We start from the raw sequence: 13,299 nt of genomic DNA, 5'->3' as shown, positions 1-13,299 counted from the left end.
ATATGTCCATATGTGAACGACAGGTCCAGCTTGGGGAAAACAGGCTCTCTCGCTGGCAGATGAAAATGGTTTGAAGCTTAATCCTGGGAAAAGCGCCCGCGTCATCTTATCAAAAAGGCGCGGTATCCAGCCAGATCATGAAATTAAACTGAACGGTGGCTTGGTTCCTGTAAAAAAAGAACGCAAGATTTTAGGGGTCGTGATTTTGTCGTGACCTGGCGTTGTGTTTCTGGTCAGGGTCTGAAGATCAGCGGCTATTTCCGCCTCCGTAAAGGGGCTCTCAAGGTCTGGGTTGGGGTTATCGGCCTAAGCGGGGAACAGACGAGGCGTGGCGGGGATGGGACCTACGTAACGGTCAGCCAGGTCTCTGAGTAATTGTTGGTCATCCCTTGGTATTGGTGAATGAGACGCCGTATATGGTGTGCAGCGGCTGCCTTCGTTTCTGTATTACCGATAAGCTTTTTGAGGATGTGCCAAGTTCGGCGGTTGCTCAGCGTGCCTTGTAGTTGGTCGCAAAGTTGGTTCCAATTTTTGTCTACTAAGATGATGTGCGTATTCGGTGGCCTCGGAAGTAATTTGAGCTACTTTAACGCAAAGGATGGTAAGAAGCAAATGGGAGAAAGGTCTGTAGCAAACTTCGGAATAGAAAATTGCAAAGGTCGAGGATATACTCTGGTGGAATTTACAGAGAGAAATAACCTGGGGTTATGAATGCACATTTCTACAAACGAAAGAATTGGAAATAGACAGGGAAAAGCACCGATAGAAGAACCAAAAACAAAATTGACTTAATTTTAAGTGGAAACCGAGGTATCATGCAAGACGTAGAGGTACTAAGTAAGATTCCGAGCAGTTAGCACAGGATGGTTAGATGCAAGCTAAGGGTTCGTCTCGGAAGAGAAAGAAGAGAACTCGTGAAGACTAAGAGACCCGTATGGAGTCAGTCAGAGCCAAATCGCAGGAGTCTAAAATAACTTTTCATAAGAAATCCTCGCATCTTAACGAGCAGAACGGCGTCAGTGTAGGCATGCTAAATGACAACCTAACATCCGCAACCAATGAATTAGCAGCAGCTGTGGTTGAGGCAACATGTAGGGCGGACACTGGAAAACTAAGAAAATAAAGGAATTGCCACATGTAAGAACATGAATATTGCCAGAACTGCCAGAACTGATTAACAGAAGTAAAGCAAACAACATTCATGCATACAACATGGTAGTTATCGAGGAAATGCTGCTAGGAGGGGAAAGCTGGAAACCACTAAGAGAAGGCAAGCCAACGGCAAAGACAGAACGTACGCACTCGGAGTTGAACAGCCTAACGTTACGCAGAACTTGGCCGACATAATAAGAGTAGCAGGACGACACTGCACCAGGCTGTATGCCAGCTACATTACACCAGGGGAAACTACGGGAAGTACAAGCTCAACTTTGGATATCCCACTAGTACCTAAGGGCAAGATGGAAAGGCTCCAAAAGGCATGAAAAAATAAACACTCCAGTTTACGATTGCATAATTGTAGATCTTTTGAAGGCTGGAGGAAACATTTTACTGGATAATCTTGCTGTACTATTTTCGGAATACTTACTCAAAAAGTGTCCATGGCCTGGAAAAACACCGACATTATTCTCATTCATAAGAAGGTAGGTAGCAACGACGCCAAAAAAACAGACCAATCAGCCTACTTTCAATTGTTTACAAGTTGCTCACCAGAGTTATAATTAGCCATATAGGTGACAGCCTGGATTATCAACACACCAGGGAGCAGGCTGGGTTTAGGAAGGGATATTAGGCCACGTGGGGCATCCATGTCGTCAATACCAAGATAGAAAAATCGCCAGAGTACACTAAACTCCTTTAAATATGGTTAATAGATTACGAGAAATCTTTTAATTCAGTACTCACCGCAGCTGTTTTAGAAGCACTAAAAGACCAGGGAACAGAGGAAACATACATATTACTTGTAGAAGACATATGTGAGGTGTGCACGGGAGGGATAACCCTCCACAAGCCAATCGATAAATTTTCTATCCCACAAGGAGTAAGACAGCGAGATACCATCTCTGAAAAACTATTCATAGCATGTCTGGAGTGGGTATTTAGAAATCTTGACTGGGCAAACATAGGAAAAAGGATAAGCGGGGAATGCTTGAGCCATTTGATATTTGCGGACGACATATTCTTGCTGGGTGAGACTGCAGAACACACGCTAACAAAGCCTGAGGAACTACAGTCAGAAAGCATAGCCGTGGGGCTAAAAATTTATATGAATAAATATAAAGAAACCTGGAATAAGCATCCCAAAAACGTCCTCTTCAGCTTAGGGAACGAAACGGTAAAAATATAAATACTATAACAACCTCTGTGAGATGGTTAGCGCAGACCGTAACCACAAGAAATAAATTTGACGCAGAATAGGTATGGGTTGGGCAGAGACTCAGCAAGCACTCCCAAATAATGAAAAGTAGGCTACCTCTGTAACTTAAACAAAACATCTAGAACCGGTGCACACTGCCGGTGATAACATACGAGAGCTGAAACTTGGCGCTTTACTAAATCACTAGGAAACAAACAGCTGGGCTCAACTGCCCATGGAACGAATATAGTTAGGAATAGCATTCAGGAACGGGCAACCCATTACATGGATGATAGAACCAACTAGACTAGGAGATAGCATAGTTCAAATAAATAAAAAGAATGGAACTTTGGCTTGCCATGTAATTAGACGGACCGAAAACCGGTGGGCAATTAGGGTAACAGAGCGGATACGAAGAGATGGGGTTAGAAGAAGGGAAAGGACAATAACACATTAGAGGGATTAAATACGGAACTTCGGGGGAAACTGTGGACTTTAGCACCGCAGTAAAGGAGCGGTAGGAAGTTAGGAGAGGCCTTCGTCCTGCAGTGAACCTGAGCAGGCTGATGATGATGATGGTGGTGGTGGTGGTGGTGATGATGATGGTGATGGTAGTGGTGGTGGTGGTGGTAGAATTATCAGGTACTTGAAGGTTGGGAAGCAGTAGCGTAAACGGAGAGAAGTTATGCCAAAACGCTATACGCCTCGAGTTTCGCGTTCGCTGCGCCGCCTGCCGCCGCTTCTCCGCGGCGCTTACGGGATGTCCTCGGAGCAGCTGATAGCGGCTCATGCCGTGTTTTGGTTCTATTTAGGTTCTTTTTGCCTTTCGGCGCGCTAAACATCTTGTTATGGTGATGTTTGTAAGGAAATAGTACGTTTAGGGCACTTGAAAAAACAGCTGCGATCTGATTAGAGTGCTCGAACGCCAACAACAGCTAAACGGGGACGCGGTACTGCATACTTCTTCGCCACTCATACGGGCGACGGCAGCGGCATATCACTACTGTCACCTACGAATATCTCAGGCGCAAGTAAATTCCATTGACGCATCGTTTAGACCAAATATTGGCAGAGTGAGGGGTTGATTTCGTTTTGCAGCGTGGGCAACGAATTCGGCCTTGTTTTGAATGTATGCGTGGTAGAAAAATATCATTCGGGGAGGTGATTACCTAATACCTGACAATAACTTGTGCCTTTTATAGAAATAGAGGCCACGCGAAAATGTGAAGTAATGTCCAAGTCGGTAGGTCGCTAAATATGTGCCCACTCCCGCCTGATAGCATGGACCAAGGAGAGGTAATGAAACCACGGAAAAATAAATGGTCTGCCAAGTCTGGAAGCAATGTAATAGCTCGTGCGGGAATGAAAAATCCCAGTGCAGCTTCGGAAATCCTAGAGACGTTCGTCGTACCTTAAGCAAAGTTGAATTCACTAGACCAACTAGATGTGAAATGCATTGATATTTTCCAGGACATGAAGGGAGAGGACGAGGGCGCTTAACTGTCGTTGTGTACAAATGCGGAGCGAAGTCAAGGAATGACCGCTTTAGTAATCACGCACAAGCTGCGCATTCACCTTCATTTTGTTTTTAGACTTCAACGAACAGCTGATCGCTTGGCGGAGACATTTTTTGAAGTATTAAGCAAGTTCACAAGCGCTAAAAGGTGTTGTTGGAAGACTGTGGATCTGCAAGACCCTCTGATATCACTTTTGTGCTAAATTCTGCAAGCTCCCTGTGTAATATGATGATGTTTTGAAAAAGCGTTTAGTCACGGCTGCGGATTTAAGCGGATGATATATGTAACCAATGATTGTTTGGCATAGCTCACCTCGCGACAAGACGACTCAGCCGTAAATTTTTTGTGCTGACTCCCGCATGCAATTTTGTATTATCCATCGTACTTATTATTGCGTAGAATGACCGGGAAATTTATGTTACATTGGCTTGTTCAGGGTAGTGATCAATATCCGAGATATGAAGCGTAACTGTTGGGCTGTCAGGTATGAGTCCTTCGCTAGATTATAAAAGCACACGAAACCATTTTACATCGCAGTGTATAGCCGTATGAGCATCTGAACGAACGTTGCTGACGGAGTTACTGTTAGTAAATTTCAGGGCAGTGGAATTACAATCAGCTCCATGCATATATGTCGGTTTCGTAACGCCGTCTTGTGACACACACCTGGCGCTTATGCGGACCGAATGTACCGCAGTAAGATCGCTTCAGAAGCATTTACACTCTCGTAAATACACCACATTTGCGAACAGAGTGACTTCTCCACATACATATGTATTTCTAACGCATACAAATAGGAAATATCAGTCGCGAACGTGCCTCAAAAGCTACGGTGACAGTAGTGAGCAGACCGGTGACTCCCGCGACTGCTTTTGAAACGGGCCGCTAGGGGGATTTCAGTTGTGCCCCTACAGGCAGCGCTCGAGGCATATAGGGATCGGGCGGCCGTTGTATGTCACCACCGTCGCTTCAGCCAGCAGCGCCAACCGTTCGGTTTCGGTTTAAGTTTTCGGCTCGGTTATGGTTCCGGTTCGCGCCCTCGGGGTGATACGACAGGTGTTTCGGTGTACTTTTTGTGCAAATGTAAGAACTCATTTGAATAATAACCGGCCGCCTACTCTCCCCCACAATAATGCTCGAAACTTTATAAAGCACAAAAGCTGTTTATGTACTGAGGCTCTTGTGGCTGCCGCATCAGACGTTGCTGCCGCATCAGACGTTTCAGAGTCCGTTCCGTCAATGCCCTAGGAGCAATGTGTACCACTGATATGTGGATACGGCGCCCAAGCGAACCGCCAGCTGTGAGCCCCAGGGTTCCCTGAATCGAAGTTATGGTTCGTTCGGGTTATACGTGACGCTGCTTTTTTGGAAAAAAAGGAAATTGGTGGAAACTCAATTTTTTGCCGAATAGGCAGTAAATGGGTAATTTTTGATGCATACAATGTTTGTTCGTGCGTGTAGCTATCCGTAAGCATAATTACAATACAATTTGTTTCCTATGGTAGAATGAACCTTGGCGCACCACACGGACTTCATCAATGCTTATACTATGATATTTGTACGGTTAGTTAACCTCTTGTTTGGCTTTACATGCAGCCACAAGAACCCACTTATTTGTTTTTACGTGAGCGTTTTTGCGCGTCTAGTGTGTAATTATCAGAGTTTGTTTGACACAAATGCATATACGGTGTGATGGTGACGTGTTGGCATTTCTTCTGAGGTACCACAGTGCTAGTCTGCGGTTTCGTATCTTGGGCTTGGCCGGATAAGCATCTAGGCCAACATAATGGCAGTAACATGGTAGGCTAAGTAACATGGTAGCCTTTACTGCTTTATTGCAGCAGTTTCTGGTGAGCAGGTCTTCGGCGGCTTGCGTTTTCTTTTTCGTCAGGAACGCCACAACAATCTGCGCGACTTCCGTGGTTGACGATTTTCTTGGCGGTGACTTTGCGGGGTCACGTGATTTGAACGTTGGTTTAATGTGATTTGAATTTGCAAGTGGGGTCAAAATCACGCTCGGCGAAAGGAAGAGCGCGAAAAACAAAACTTCATACAGGCATTCGCTGCATTACTTTCAACGGAACTGAACAAGTCAGCCGATTGAAGACCAGCTACCTCAACACAAATCGGCTTTATCGCACGGGGCAAAAACAAGCAAATTACTCACGAGACGCTGTTTTGCTCGGTGCGAATATAATAGTCCGGTCCACGGTGGACGTCAGTGACAGTCTTGCTATAACATCGGGCTGTGCGTGTATTAGTGTGGGAATCCAAAGTGCTGACACGAATATACTGCATTTTTCTCGATTGTAAGCACCCTCCCCTACTTTTCGAAAAAAAGCTTGGAAAAAAGTTTGCATGCCAATCTAAGCAACCCCTGTTATAAGCAACCATCGCAAGGTGGATTTCACACGCGTGGAAATAGCCCGAGCTGACGTTGTGGCCAAGTAATTTATGGAGATTTCGATTACAAACCAGTTCAACGGAACAGAAGACGAACTTCTTGGGGATACGGAGAACGGCGGCCCATGCTGATCAGCGGACTCTAATGGTAGTGAAAGGGCTGGGTATCCGACGCAAGCGGTGGGTTCACTGTCTGTAATTTTTTAAAGTTTGCCAATACATTATTCCTTGCACCCATCTCGTCAAGATAATACGGCCCCAGAGAGTGTTGAGAGGAGGGGACAATGTAGTGGTTTTTGAATCTAAGCACCCCCGTCACTTTGGGCATCGCGATCATGAAAAAAAGGGGTGCTTAGAATAGAGTAAATATGGTAATTAAGAAGGCTTGGGAGAAGCCGGAAACGCTGTATAGCTACTGTTGGTCAGCGCTACGGTAGCTACAAAAAGCTGATCAGCCAACCTTTGCGATTGGCCCGGATGTACAGACTTTTACGCCCGAGCTGTTAATGGCTAGCTCCCTTATTTTTGTGTGTGTGTGTAGATGAGGAAAAGCCGTTCCATTGGTTCTCACTTATTCACACCGTTACTCTTCAGCTGTGGCACTTGATATTTTAATGCGTAGCCCTCTCTGCCGACTACCCCCACAGCCGGGACCGTGTAACGCCCTGCATTTCCCCAATATTGCAGATTATGCAGAAGTTCCACCTTTAATCGTTATAGCAATGTAAATGGAAATAATTAATCGGACAAAATTTTGAAGAAGCACAATAAAAATGTGATAAAATTGGTAGAAATGGTTAACCGTGTAACGGCGTGCATTTGCCCAATGTTGCAGATTTTGTGAAAGTTCACCCTTTAAACGTTATAATACCGTAAATAAAAATATTTCATCGAACAGAATTTTGAAAAACCACGAAATAAAGAAAATATGAGAAACATTGCTAGAAGTGGTGAACAGCGTAACACTTTGCATTTCCAAAGATGCAGATATCGCCAAAGTTCCACCTGTAACTGTTATAATAGCGTAACTGGAGATAATTGGTCCAACAGGCTTTCGAAAAACCACAAAATACGTAAAGTTTAAACAAATACTGAAACTGGTGAAACGTGTGATGGCTTGCATTTCCAGAAAAATGCAGATTTCATTGAAGTTGCACCTTTACTCGTTGTAATAGTGTCAATGGGGGTAATTGGTCGAATATAATTTTCGAAAACCACAAAATAAATATTTAAATTACTGGAAATGGCGATGGGACGCCCTGCATATACAAAACATTTCCAATCGCCGAAGTTTGAAATCGCCAAATTTAAACAAATAGCACAAATGCCGACGGCCTAACGCCATGCATTTGCATAAAAATCTAGATTTCGCGGAAGTTCACGATTAGGGAGTTTTAGTATAGCGGAAAGCACCACTTTAGCGCGCCCATAGCGTTAGCGGGCACGCTAACCGTAGCATAACGAGGCGCTATCCGTTCGCGATTGCGGCCCGCAAAACGTTAACGCTACAGCTAAAACGCTATACTAAAACTCTCTATTAATCGTTACAATAGCGGAAATGGTGATTATAGAGAGTTTTAGTATAGCGGAAAACACCACTTTAGCGCGCCCATAGCGTTAGCGGGACGCCACTGCGCATGCGCCGCCCGCAATGTGTCTTTGCGCGTAGCGTGCGCACGCTATTTTCGAATCTTTGCGTGCGGGATAGAGTGGCGCAAAGCGCCTTAGCGGCGGCTCTTGTTCCCGTGGCGGTCGAGGCGGAGCGAGAGAACGCGAGATGATGATCAATGATGATGATGATTAAATGCCTCCTCTTTGAATTAGGGTGACGGCATGCGCCATCTAGCCTATCTCAGCCGCAACAGACTGCCCCCATGCGGCCACCACAGCAACTGTTCCGCTGGTACAGAAGCACGGAAGCACAGAAGTACACAACAACACGATGGCAGCATGTGCGGGTGACAGGACGCGCAAGCCCGCGAAGACGAGCGGTCCACGGCTGCGGTTTTCCTTTCAGGATGGACTCGATTTACTCAGGGAAGTTCGGCCTACCAACGCCGTCCAGGACCTGTCTCAGTGGAGAACTGTCAAGGAAAATGTAGCGAGAGCTACTGGAAAAGCGTTTTCCCTGCGCGCCGTGCGCGACCATTTTGATTTACTGCTGGCGCAGTATAAGAGAGATGACCGTGCGAATTTGCAGAAGTGAGTAACCGTTTTGATGGAATTTCTTACGTTGATTGCATTGAATTTCTTTATATTGACGGCCGTTTTCTACAGTGGCCAGCGTAGGCCTACGTACGTCCTCCTCGATGCGCCGCGGTTTGTACGACTAGCCGCACTTGGAGCTCGAAGAAAGTCCTGTATAAGACGTTATATAAATCACCCCGTCCTCTGAATTATCTGTTCAAAAACGGCTCCGCCAGTTGATATGCCGGTTTAAGACACAGCGACAGAGAAGGGCTGACAGAGTCGGCATGGCATGTGTTATTGGCCCACGTGGGTTTATGAACCACGCTAAAACAACAAGGGTTTCCACGCCGGGCCATTGCTGCGTGACGCACGATCTCCCAGGCGGGATTTACCTCGTTTTTGCTTACGAGTCGTAGGAGTGAAATCAATAAATTCAAGGCTGCAAAGAGTCGGCATGACATGTGGGTTTCTGCACCGTGCTCGAAACACGTTTATGAAAGCTACAAGTGAAATCAATGAATTTAGCCTCGCGATAGCCTTAATTGTCTGGTTGCTGCACCGCAACCGAGTGGCACTTACGTTCAAAAATTGATATCGCAGGTCTGGGACCGAAGAAGGATACTCGGAGAAGGAACAGCTTCTTCAGGAGCTGCTGGAGCTGGCGCAAGAGGCGAACTATCCCGTACGGGATAGGAGGCCCCCGTCTGTGCTGGCTGCCGAGAGAGACAGCTCGGCAGCAGCCAGAGATGAGGCAGCAGCGGAACACGCGCTGGAGCTCGAAGTGTGCACTGATGTACCGGCGCGTAAGAAGTTTTTTGCCTTTCTTTGTTTTTTTTTGCACATTCTCACCGAGCCCGTTCATTTGCACCTGGGTTTTATTTTATTTTTTTACTGCTAGTATTTACTTGATCTCAAATGCGAGTTAGCCTGAACGCAAATTAGTATCATAGCAGGCGATCGGAATTATTGTTGTAGCTGGGAACAGATACAAAATCTTACGTAAATACCTCTTATTACATTACATTTGTGGGGCTTTCAGCCCATTCAGAAACAGCCCAAGACATCCTTTATGGAATTCTTGGAGGTGGGAACTCTCCATCTCCACCCTTGTACCTGGAGTATGACGCCCCTGGCGCAAGCGACTACTCATCGCTGCAGTGCGACCCGCCAGGAACCGTGCCACCGGACACTCCAAATTCAGCGGCAGTCGACGAGACCCCAAGGCGGCATTTTGCACGAAGTAAGCAACAAGTTTGGTCTGGCTGCTGCATTTCGCTAACACTTGCCTTGTATCAATTTCACTACGGAATAAATTACCCGAAGAAGTAGTTAACGCTAATACAACAGAATCGTTCATTCAGCTTGCAAACAACCTTTCCTTTGACCAATAAATTTTTTTTTCCCGCAGTGAAGGCAGCTGCTTCCTGCATTCGTTTTTCATTTTATGTGTAGTACGTATTTTCTTTGTGTATTCCATCGCTGTGTGTACATGTTATTACTGTTATATTACTCTTGTGTATTGTGTTGCATTGATGTGTGTGCACATTTTATTACTGCTGTATTACTGCCATGTTCCGAATTGCGAAGCACTTTTTTTTTCTAATCAAATATATGTTAGCGGTAGTTGCAATTAATGTATGTGTACTATGTATGTACCCACTCCTGCTTGGGCCCGAATAGGGCCTGCAGTATTTGTAAATAAATAAATAAAAAAATCTAATTTTACAGAGAGAAGGGAGCCACGCCTCAGCGCAGACCACGCTTTTTTGGAAAAAAGGTGGCGCCACGAGCAGTTGTTGCGGGATAAGGAAAACGCCGTGGAGATGAAGAGGCTGGAGCTGGAAAACAACCGGCTGGTCCTAGAGAGGGAGCGCCTCCAGCAGGAGGCTGCCATTCGCCTTGAAGAATTGAAAGCACGAGAAGAAGACCGCCGCGACCGGGGGGAGCAGCGACGCCACAATGCTGCCAACCAGGCTGCTTTTTTTGATGTAATGAAGACGGTGCTGGCGGAAGTAAAAAAAAAACTAAAACGACATAAAGGTTACTGTGTGTTTATTTGAAAGATACCTCGCTTCCTTTCCATCCCAGCAGGTTTCCATTCCAGCAGGTACAGAACCACTCATGAGGTTAGCTATTACACCACTCAGGACTTAGGCACTACCTTGATGCAGATAGTCGTACAGGCAAGGTGGCTCCGTGCCAAAGTAGGCTGAGATTTGATTGCCATACATGCAAGCATGGCAGTTAATTAAAATCACTGCCACTCTGTACATTTTCGGCACAGCCTGCAAAAGCAACTCCTGGTTCTTCTTGAAGTCAAGGAAGGCAAACTCTGACACCACCTTCCCAAATCCCCACTCCACCGCCTGCCTTACAGTACTCATGGCAGAGTTGAAATTCTGCTGTTCTCGAGTCAGATGAGAGCCTCCGTATGGCTTCATGATGAGATGCCGTAGGGGATATGCAGGATCGCCGTAGATGACGTAGTGATGTTCGCCCACCAAGCGCTCCAGCTTGCTGTACAGGTCGCTCTCAAAAAGAATTCCTGGAACAAAATGCAATCCTTGTGTAAGATATAAACACGTAAACAAAAAAAACAGCAACTGCTACATAGCATTTGCTTTCCCAGCCTGTTCATTTACTAACCCCATGCCTAATAAGAGAGACTGCATGGGTAAGTGGTGCCACTGGTGCACACTGCATGGTCCCTTAAAGTGGTTGCTCCACACTTTGCAAGTTCGTTTTGTTGTTGCCTGTTGGTTGTAATTGAACATTTGACCGTAGACAGCAGGCTCAAGAGCTTGCACTATACATATAAAAAATTTGGGCACTTTAAAGCTGGCACCCAGGCATACATTGTTGTTCAAGTTCCTCAAGACAAATATGAAGCATGCATTTCAGCGGAGCGCACATGGTATAAATACGCACAGAAACCAACTGCCAAAAAAATCTACAAGGCAACTGCATGAATTACAGTGAAGTGCTATCAGAAAGAAAACGAATCACCCAGACCCCTCAAGCTGGTACTGCATAGCATGTTTACATCAAAATGGCTGGAACTTGAAAACTAAAAGCCAAATGAGCCTGTTGCCTATGGGCGCAATGTATATCCTAGAGGTTTTCCAGTGAAATGTGATCCATACCGGCATCATGCCGCTTGCCAGGGTATGGGCCGTCGAGCTCGCAGATCAGCCCATTCGCACACATCAGTGCTTGATATTTGAGAGCGTGCAGACGCTTGTGCCCAGAGAAGTATTCTTGCTGATTTTGGGAGGGTCTGCAGATGGGCCTGGCAGTGCCATCAATGAAGGCCCAGCAGTTCCGCAGGGGCGCTCCCGTGTTGTAGACAGCCTAAGAAACAGAATGAAGCAGCACACAGTTACTACAAAGCATTATGACAAACGTCGCCCAGTGTAACAACGAGTACAAACGGAAGATAGCCCCGCTTGTTTTATGGCGCCGAGGTACGGTCTCCGACATCGTACTATGGGTTCATATACGCTGTTCATATACCAAAATTACCGAAGGCCAGCGTATAACCCATTGAAGTATAATTTCACGAAGCACAAAAAAAAATTGACGCAGCTTTCGCTCCTTAATGCGCGAATCCGCTCCACACACATAACTACAGGCCGTCGTTTGGATATGCAGGCCTGAAAATTGTATTGCACTTGGTTCCGGTTATAAAAATTAAAGTTGTGTCCACACCAAGTTAGAAATTAGGTATAGTAAGATGCCAGCTCACCTCGGACAGCTCGTCTAAATCTGTCGCTGACAGCCACTTCAGCTGGCTAACATCGTCCAGCAAGTGCCAAAGCTTCTGTCGATGCGTTCAAGCAGTATGTTTGTAACGCTGGAAATAACCGAAGAGTGGCGACCAAAAAAGAGTTCAAGATCGCACAGCCTGTTCGGGTAGGCCAGTCGTCGCAACAATATGCAGAGGGCTTCCCAGCCGGGTATGTTCACCCCCTGCGCGCTCGACACCGTCTTCGGGATTCCAAGTGCCTGGCGTAGCGTAGGAAAGTCATCTTTCGCAAATCGGAACTGTCTCCTAAAGACACTGTCGGGCATGAAGCTTAGGTTCATCAGCCCGCGCTTCTACACGAAGCACCTCGGCACAACCTGGAGGCTTCTCATCATGAGCGCCTCAACGTCCGACCAACTGAGGGTATTGAGGTAGTACGGGTCGTGCAATATACTCGTAGGCGCCATTCTCTAGCGAGTCACAACCCAAGATGAAACACGTGCACTTGTTTACGCGAGATGTTCGACAAGGAGAACGGAAGCAACTTCAGTTGGACCGAATTTTGCATTGGCATGGATGCCGATGGCTAGCTACGTGGCTTGTATGCTTGGCTACTTCACAATTTGTCTTTTAGATGGCGCAGCGCGCATTACCGTGCGCTCCGCGCTATGTGGCGTTGCTCCGCAATACTAAAACGTGCAGCGGTTCTGTCGAGTAGCGAGGCGCTATCCCTTTGCGGTTGCGGCGCGCAAACATTAACGCCACGGCTAAACGCTATACTAAAATTCTCTAATAGGACGAACAGAACATCCACAATTGCAGAAATATAACAAATACCGAAATGAACGAGCCGTGGAACTCTCTGCATTTCCACAAAAATGCAAATATTCACCTTTAAGCGTTATAACAGCGTAAATGCAGGCCATACAGAGTTTTGAAAAACCAAAAAAGCAAAGAACAAACATCTCCCCGCGAGGGGGACTCGAATAAATGCGTCGCATAGGGGTTGGGTGTATTGCGTAAACGTTTAGTGTTTGGGGAGTTGGTGGTAGTGAATGCGTTGTATCAGCAGCTTCTTGACGTAGTTT

General features: G+C 46.2%; 1 protein-coding gene and 1 pseudogene across 2 annotated transcripts in view; one reads left to right on the top strand and one right to left on the bottom strand.

The window, feature by feature from the left end:
• Nucleotides 1–13,299, top strand: part of LOC144158819 (TNF receptor-associated factor 3-like) — a 323,737-nt gene that overhangs the window by 28,076 nt on the left and 282,362 nt on the right. The window lies entirely within an intron of this gene.
• On the bottom strand, nucleotides 10,604–12,678 carry LOC144157818 (uncharacterized; annotated as a pseudogene). The gene is made up of 3 exons (XR_013319878.1): nucleotides 12,212–12,678; nucleotides 11,610–11,817; nucleotides 10,604–11,011 (listed from the first exon to the last, which is right to left on the bottom strand). The product of XR_013319878.1 is annotated as an uncharacterized LOC144157818 (transcript).

The sequence above is a fragment of the Haemaphysalis longicornis genome, unplaced genomic scaffold (assembly GCF_048455015.1).
Source record: "Haemaphysalis longicornis isolate Haplotype H1 unplaced genomic scaffold, Haemaphysalis longicornis Haplotype H1 scaffold_10, whole genome shotgun sequence".
Classification (NCBI taxonomy): Eukaryota; Metazoa; Arthropoda; class Arachnida; order Ixodida; family Ixodidae; genus Haemaphysalis; species Haemaphysalis longicornis.
The sequence above is the reverse complement of the archived record's forward strand: the minus strand, read 5'-3'. Positions and strand labels throughout refer to the sequence as shown.